The sequence below is a fragment of the Aquarana catesbeiana genome, linkage group LG04, assembly GCF_042186555.1.
Source record: "Aquarana catesbeiana isolate 2022-GZ linkage group LG04, ASM4218655v1, whole genome shotgun sequence".
In the NCBI taxonomy this organism is placed as follows: domain Eukaryota; kingdom Metazoa; phylum Chordata; class Amphibia; order Anura; family Ranidae; genus Aquarana; species Aquarana catesbeiana.
The window spans coordinates 66,913,865-66,921,024 of NC_133327.1; positions in this window are offsets into that span (position 1 = coordinate 66,913,865).

A 7,160-nucleotide genomic window follows, 5' to 3' on the forward strand; every position below is an offset into this window, starting at 1 on the left:
TCCTCAGTGGAAGAGGATAAAAAACATTGAAGAGACTGAATTTATCATGTGAGACCAGGAGCTCAGAAATAGCTTATACTGAAAATGACCCATGCAACCCATTCCAAATGTCAGAAAATGCAACTTTAGTTGAAATTCCTTATGTCTCTCCAGAGAAGTATTAAAGTGGTGTTCCGGCCAAAATTATACCTTTTTAAATAAAAATACCCATATAATACACAAGCTTAATGTATTCTAGTAAAGTTAGTCTGTAAACTAAGGTCTGTTTTGTTAGTTTATAGTAGTTTGTTATTTTATAAACTTACAGCAGGCCGTGGCCATCTTAAGTGTGGGCATCTGAAGCCAGACTGTATTTCTTCCTGGATCTCATCCTTGCAGATCTCGCACATGCTCAGTGCAGCACAAGCAGTGTAATAGGTTTCAGGTCAGGTTTCCATAGCAACGGCACTGTCAGAGGAAGTTGCCACCCCTTCCCAGAAGGCATTGCAAACAGGAAATGATGCGATGAGCCACGGCTAGGGAGGAGGAAGTGAAAAATGAATACAGCAGATATACAGTAGGTGCTGAGGAAAAAAAATTTAAAAATATCCAATTTGTTTGCAGTGCACAGTTTAGTGAGAGATGCTGAAGAGTTGTAAAAGTGGGTGGAACGCCACTTTAAGTCTCTGGTAACCAAGTGCCAAGGGGATGAGTCTGGGACCCCAAGAGCTCTTCAGATAGTTTTCACAAGTACAGTTTCAGATTCTGATTTGTATTTTGCCATGGAAATTACTACATATTTGTAAACATTTTCAGGATTAAATTGCTGTTGCAATTATAGATGAACGCTTTCTGTGGATTGATTATCTGAATGCATTTTTGTGCACAGCCAATTGCAACATGCTTTCTTAATCCTATTGTACTTTAAAAGGAAGAAGGCATGAATGCATCAAGTAAGCTTGACCAATAATCAGACGTTTACTTCAAACAGTATATTTGATAAAAACCTGACTGTAGTCTTAACCCTCCATCCAAACAAACTGTGGCTTCCTGTTCCAGTGTCATCCTCGTATTTTCTTGTCCTTGGGACAGGAAGTAAAAAGAAATCAGCCCATCAAGGATGGCATCCAAAACTGGACAGATGTTCTGACTTCTCTACTTTGTGCAGAGGGCAGATGAAGCTCTTTTATAAAAACTGAAAAATTGGTGCTGGGATAGCACTGCTGAATGAGTGCATTGGTTTTATTTGATTTTATTTTAATAAAGGGAACTATGCAATGTCTTCTGTTATCCTCTCTTGATTTTTATGATCTTGGAATCTAAAGAGTTCTCAGAGTTGGGGGAAGGATCCACATAGGGATTGGAGGTGGCACAGTGTTAAACCATTGAAGATTGCACTAGAGGTTTGCATATTCCACCACGGTGACTTTATGGAAATTGGTGTTTATGCACAGCTTTCTGACAGCACTTTGCACCTAGGGATTTTACACAAAATAACTTTTTGGGGATTTTGCACTGTGTGTGTGTGTGTGTGTGTGTGTGTGTTTGTATTCTAAGTGTGTTTTTTTTTTTTTTTTTTTTTTTGTAGAGCACAAGGCGCTTTGAGTTTTAGCAGTTTAATGAATTTAAAATGGATAGTAGACGTTACAAACTGAGTCACAAGGCCAATGATGATGTTGGGTTGGAGTCTTTAACCATGTTGGAGAGGAGATTGAACGTACCTTGGACAACTCCTCGCACCTACTCCACAATATGCTGGTTAGTCTGCAGAGTACCAGCAGTGACAGATTGTTACAATCACGATGCGACACGTGAAATAATTTTTGCCTGTGGCCATCAAATTTATATAATAATTCTGTGAGTGCTGGCTGTGAGGATTTAATCTGGTTTATGATCAGGATTTTTATAGTATGTCGGTATTATGTTTTAATCATTTTTTTTTGGATTATTGCTAGAGAAAGTGGTGTATACTATTTGCATTTTGGTAGTTAGGTTTTCTATTTTTCAATTTATTTATTCTATATTGTATTGGTGTGGATGGTTTATTAGAATTTTAGTTTTATTTGGTAATAATTGCTGTTGGTATTGTCATTGTCTTGTTATGTGCATTATTGTGATCTTGTGCTCTTTTGTTGAATGTAACTATCATAATATTTTCCCTTTTTGGGATTATTAAAGTATTCTGAGTCAGTTTATGAATAATTTGGTAAATCTGCACTTTTTTATTTGTATAAATCTTCAATATGTCATTAGTCGCTACACAGGATGAAACCACCTTTTGTCTAAGCTCTTCTCCCTTTCCTTTAAAAAAAAAAAAAGTTTTTGATTCACATGTGAAGATTACAGGCGGATACTGGTAGAGGTCTGATTTATTGATAGTAGCTTCTAGCATATCTACCACCTTGATCACATTCTGAAAATAGTGATTGAAAGGCAACAGAATCCTTTTTTTTGGTTTTTCTTTTTCTTCTTTTTAAATGACTACACTATATTACCAAAAGTATTGGGACACCTGCCTTTTACATGCACTTTAACCACTTGCTACCCAGGCCAATTCTGCCATTTCTCTCCTACATGTAAAAAATCATATATATATATATATATATATATATATATATATATATTATATTATAATTTTTTTTTGCTAGAAAATTGCATAGAAGCCCCAAACATTATATATGGTGGTTTTTTTTTTTTTTTTTTTTTTTATTTAGTAACGGCGGTTGTTGCAACTTTTTATCTCACATGGTATTTGCGCAGCAATTTTTTTGAACGTGGTGTGTTGGGTGTTTGTGCTTTAAAAAAACAAAACCGTAAAGTTAGCCAAATTTTTTTGCATAATGTGAAAGATGAAGTTACACCGAGTAAATAGCTACTTAACATGTCATGCTTCTCCCATAAGGGCGGCTGCTCAATGGGAGGCGGATGTGGGTCCCATATCCGGGGAGGTGTGGGAAGAAGCTTTGCAAGCGGTTAACACCTGCTCACTAAATGTGGCGCAAAAGGTCTCCCAACTATATATCCTATTGAGAGTACATTATACCCCTGTAAAGTTATACAGAATGGGCAGAGCACCAGACTCACTATGTGGCAAATGTAGGGCAGCAGCTGGGGACCTGATTAACCTCCTTTGGCGTTACCCCAAACTCCATAGGTATTGGACGGAGGTCCTGGCTACACTAAATCAGGTGTTCCAGGCCAATGTCCCCCTAGATCTGTTGTGTTGCTTACTGGGAGTTTTGGAGGGGGTGATTGCGGAGGAGGTGACGAGGGTCGCCTTTGCACGAGCACTGTTTCAGGCCAGGAAGGTAATACTGATGGGATGGAAATCTGCTATGCCACCTAGGTGCAAAACATGGATACAAAACATGGGGAAAACACTTATAATGGAAAAATATATATACCAGCACAGGGGGAACCCTGGAAAATTTGATATACTGTGGGACCCTTGGTTAGATGTGCCTGGAATAAGCCCCATGGAATTGGTACAGATGAGGCTGTTAAGAAGTGCTTAAATTCAAAGACTGAATGAGGTAGCTGCCAGGTGGTTGGGAGTTAGGCCACAAGACAAATATGACATGTAGCTGTAGAAAATGTGTAATAAAGGATGGAGGAGGAAGGTGTGAGGTAACTGGAGAACATACTTCTGGTTAAATCAGACGGGACATATAGTCCGAATGTTGTAAGTTTTAAGTTGTAAACTATAACACTTGATTGATGGCTATTTTAATACTTGGGGAAAAAATGTCGATTATGGTTCATGTATAAATGTACTGTTTGTTTTTTATGAGCAATAAAACCCTTTTTGATTGAAAAAAAAAAAAAAATGTCACGCTTCAAAATTGCACACGCTTGTGGAAGAGCGCCAAACTTTGGTACTTAAAGTGTTAAAGTGGAGTTCCACCCAAAATGGAACTTCCACTTTTTGGAATCCTCCCCTCCCCCCTCTGGTGTCACATTTTGGCACCTTTCAGGGGGGAGGAAGGAGCAGATACCTGTCTTATACAGGTATTTTCTCCCACTTCCTGGCATAGATCACTGCGGCGTTCGCGGTGACCTACGCCACTTCCGGCGCCTACTCTGTCCTCCCCCGCTGTCTTCTGGGAGACAGAAGACAACAGGGACCAGCGAGGGCGCAACTCGCCCATGCGCAGTAGGGAACTGAAGCCGTGCGGCTTCACTTCCTGATTCCCTTACCGATGATGGCGGTGGCAGCAGCCGAGAGCCGACGGACAGATCGGCTTTGGCTGCTGACATGGCAGGCTCCCTGGACAGGTAAGTGTCCATATATTAAAAGTCAGCAGCTGCAGTATTTGTGGCTGCTGGCTTTTAAAAAAATTTTCCGACGGACCTCTGCTTTAAAAACCTCCCATAGGCGACGCTTTCAAAAATTTTTTACTGGTTACATTTTTTTGAGTTAGAGGAGGTCTAGAATTATTGCTCTCACTCTAACGTTCGTGGCGATACCTCACGTGTGGTTTTAACACCGTTTTCATATGTGGGTGGGACTTGCGTATGCATTCGCTTCTGCGTGCGAGCACGCGGGGACAGGGGTACTTAAATTTTTTTTTTTTTAATTAAAAAATATACATTTTGATCACTTTTATTCCTATTACAAGGAATGTAAACATCACGCCCGGCCTCCAAACAATCATAGAGACTCCGGCGACCATCTGGTCCACCAGAAAGTTCTATGGTAAACATCCAGGGCCAGCAGATCCTGTCTCCAACTCACCGTTGGAAGCGATGAGTCGGTAGAAGCACCGGAGGGTGGCGGGAGGGGGGAAATGTCCCCTCTTGCCGCCCATAACAATGATCAAGCGGTGGAACAGTTGCTATGATCATTCTTGTAGTGTAGGGAATCGCCGACTGAAAAAGCTGATATCTGAATAATGCCTGTAGCTGCACAAAGTCAAGGACGTCATATGAAGGCCGGCTGGCGGGAAGTGGTTAATGGCATCCCAGTCCTTAGTCCATAGGGTTCAGTATTGAGTCCACCCTTTGCGCAAACAAGCAAGGTTGGGGTGGAGGAACTTGCTTGGCCTGCACGGAGTCCTGACCTTAACCTGATAGAACACCTTTGGGATGAACTGGAGAGGAGACTGTGAGCCAAGCTTTCCCGTCCAACATCACTGCCTGACCTCACAATTGCGTTCTGGAAGAATGGTCAATCATTCCCATAGACACACTCCTAAACCTTGTGGACAGCCTTCCCAGAAGAGTTAAAGCTGTTATAGCTGCAAAGGGTGGGCCAACTCAATATTGAACCCTACGGACTAAGACTGGGATGCCATTAAAGTTCATGTACGTGTAAAGGCAGGTGCCCCAATACTTTTGGTAATCTAGTGTATCATAACCCCTTTTCTCTTTCTCCACAAAGGCAAAACAGTGGGGGGGGGGGGGGGGGGACTACAATGTTTAAGCTGAGGGGGTTGTTCTTTCAAAAATGCTACTGATTAGTCCCTTCGCATTTTGAAAAGTTATTTTAGGAGCCATATCTACTCTGTAGGGTATGCTTGGCGTTGTCTAGGTATTGGTTAGAAAAGGGTTCTTCTGTATAAGCTCAGTGTTTGTTTTATAGAAGATATACACTCTACATGGCCTCAGCATGGTAGCACTTCAAGATGCGGATACCATTTCTACTAAGCAGTGTTATAAACCTGAATAATCTGGTCTTAAATAAAACCCACTAAAGCTAGCCATACATGGATCAAAATTTAGCAGAGACCAGCCGAGATTTGATCCATCTATGGGCAGGCTGATAGATTAACTTGGGTACATCTGGCCTGTCTGATTTTTTTTTTTTTTTTTTCCCTACATGAGATTACTGCCAGGGGCTAGAGCCACTAGCAGTAATCATTATGTGCTGCTAGTCAGCTACCCACTAGAACACTATCGCTATAAGGCATTCCCCCATCAACACTATCGATAAGAATTTTCTTTCCTGCCACCCATGGTAGAAGGAAAGAAAATCAAATCCTCTATGGGTTGCCTTAAATTGGTTGTAAAGGCACAAGGTTTTTTAAAAAAAAAAAAAAAACCTGAGTGCAGCAGCTCTAACCCCCCCCCCCCCCCCCCCCATTACTCGCCTGAGCCCCTTTCAGTCCAGCGATGACCATGAGGGCCTTGGTTCTCCAGGGACTTGGACTCCTGATTAGCTCACTGGCTGCCAAAAGCCAATCGGGAGACAGGGGTTGGAGCTGAGCCACAGCTCTGTGTGTTTTCTCTCTCTCTCTTTCTCTCTTTCTCTCTTTCTCTCTTTCTCTCTTTCTCTCTTTCTCTCTTTCTCTCTTTCTCTCTTTCTCTCTTTCTCTCTTTCTCTCTCCTTTTTAAGATCGCTCTTGTTGAAGTTGGCTTAAGTCCTACAGGAGATTATTTCAACAAAGCAGACTAAAAAAATTTCAAATAATGTAGGCGCTCTAGTGTTCATAGGCCGGAGTAAGGTCTGGTGTAGTTCAGTTTGGGACCAGAATTTTGTAAAAAGCAGGGTGGATCCATTTTAATCATCGTTGCTGCTCTATGTATGTGTATGCCAACATAGTCAAAACCTATCCCAGGCTACAGCATAGTATGCCAATCATAGCTGCACAGATGTATTTCATGGCAACCAATCAGAATTTACTCTGCTAAAATCAAACAGTACAAGATGACTTCCAATTAGTAGCTATGGGATTCTTCACTTGGTGTATGAGACACTCCATTGGCCATCTAAAAAAGTTGGACTTTAAAGAGGGGTCCTTGTAAAGGAGTAAGCTGTTGTCAATGTGCAATCGGCCCCCTCGATGGATTACTTGTTTTTACTGCGAATGTCCCTTGAATTCCCTTTAATTTTTTTTCTAGAGCATCCTAGTAAGTATTAACTGAAAGGGTTTATTAACTGACACAAACTCTAATTAACTGCAAATGTTTCACCTAATCAAGATAGCTCTGGGTATATCCTATGGGAAAGCCCCATTCTATAAATGCTATGTACTTAAGCAGCAATGATTTATAAAACCATATTACTCATTCTGTCTCTTTACAGAACTACTACCTTCACAAATCTTCATCTGCCCCTTTCACTATATACCAGACATATGGAATTCTGAATGTTTGAACAGCACATAGGCTTTGTCTGAATAAAATACAATAGTTGATCACAGGCTCATTCATGTACTTAAACTAAAGCCTAATTATTATTA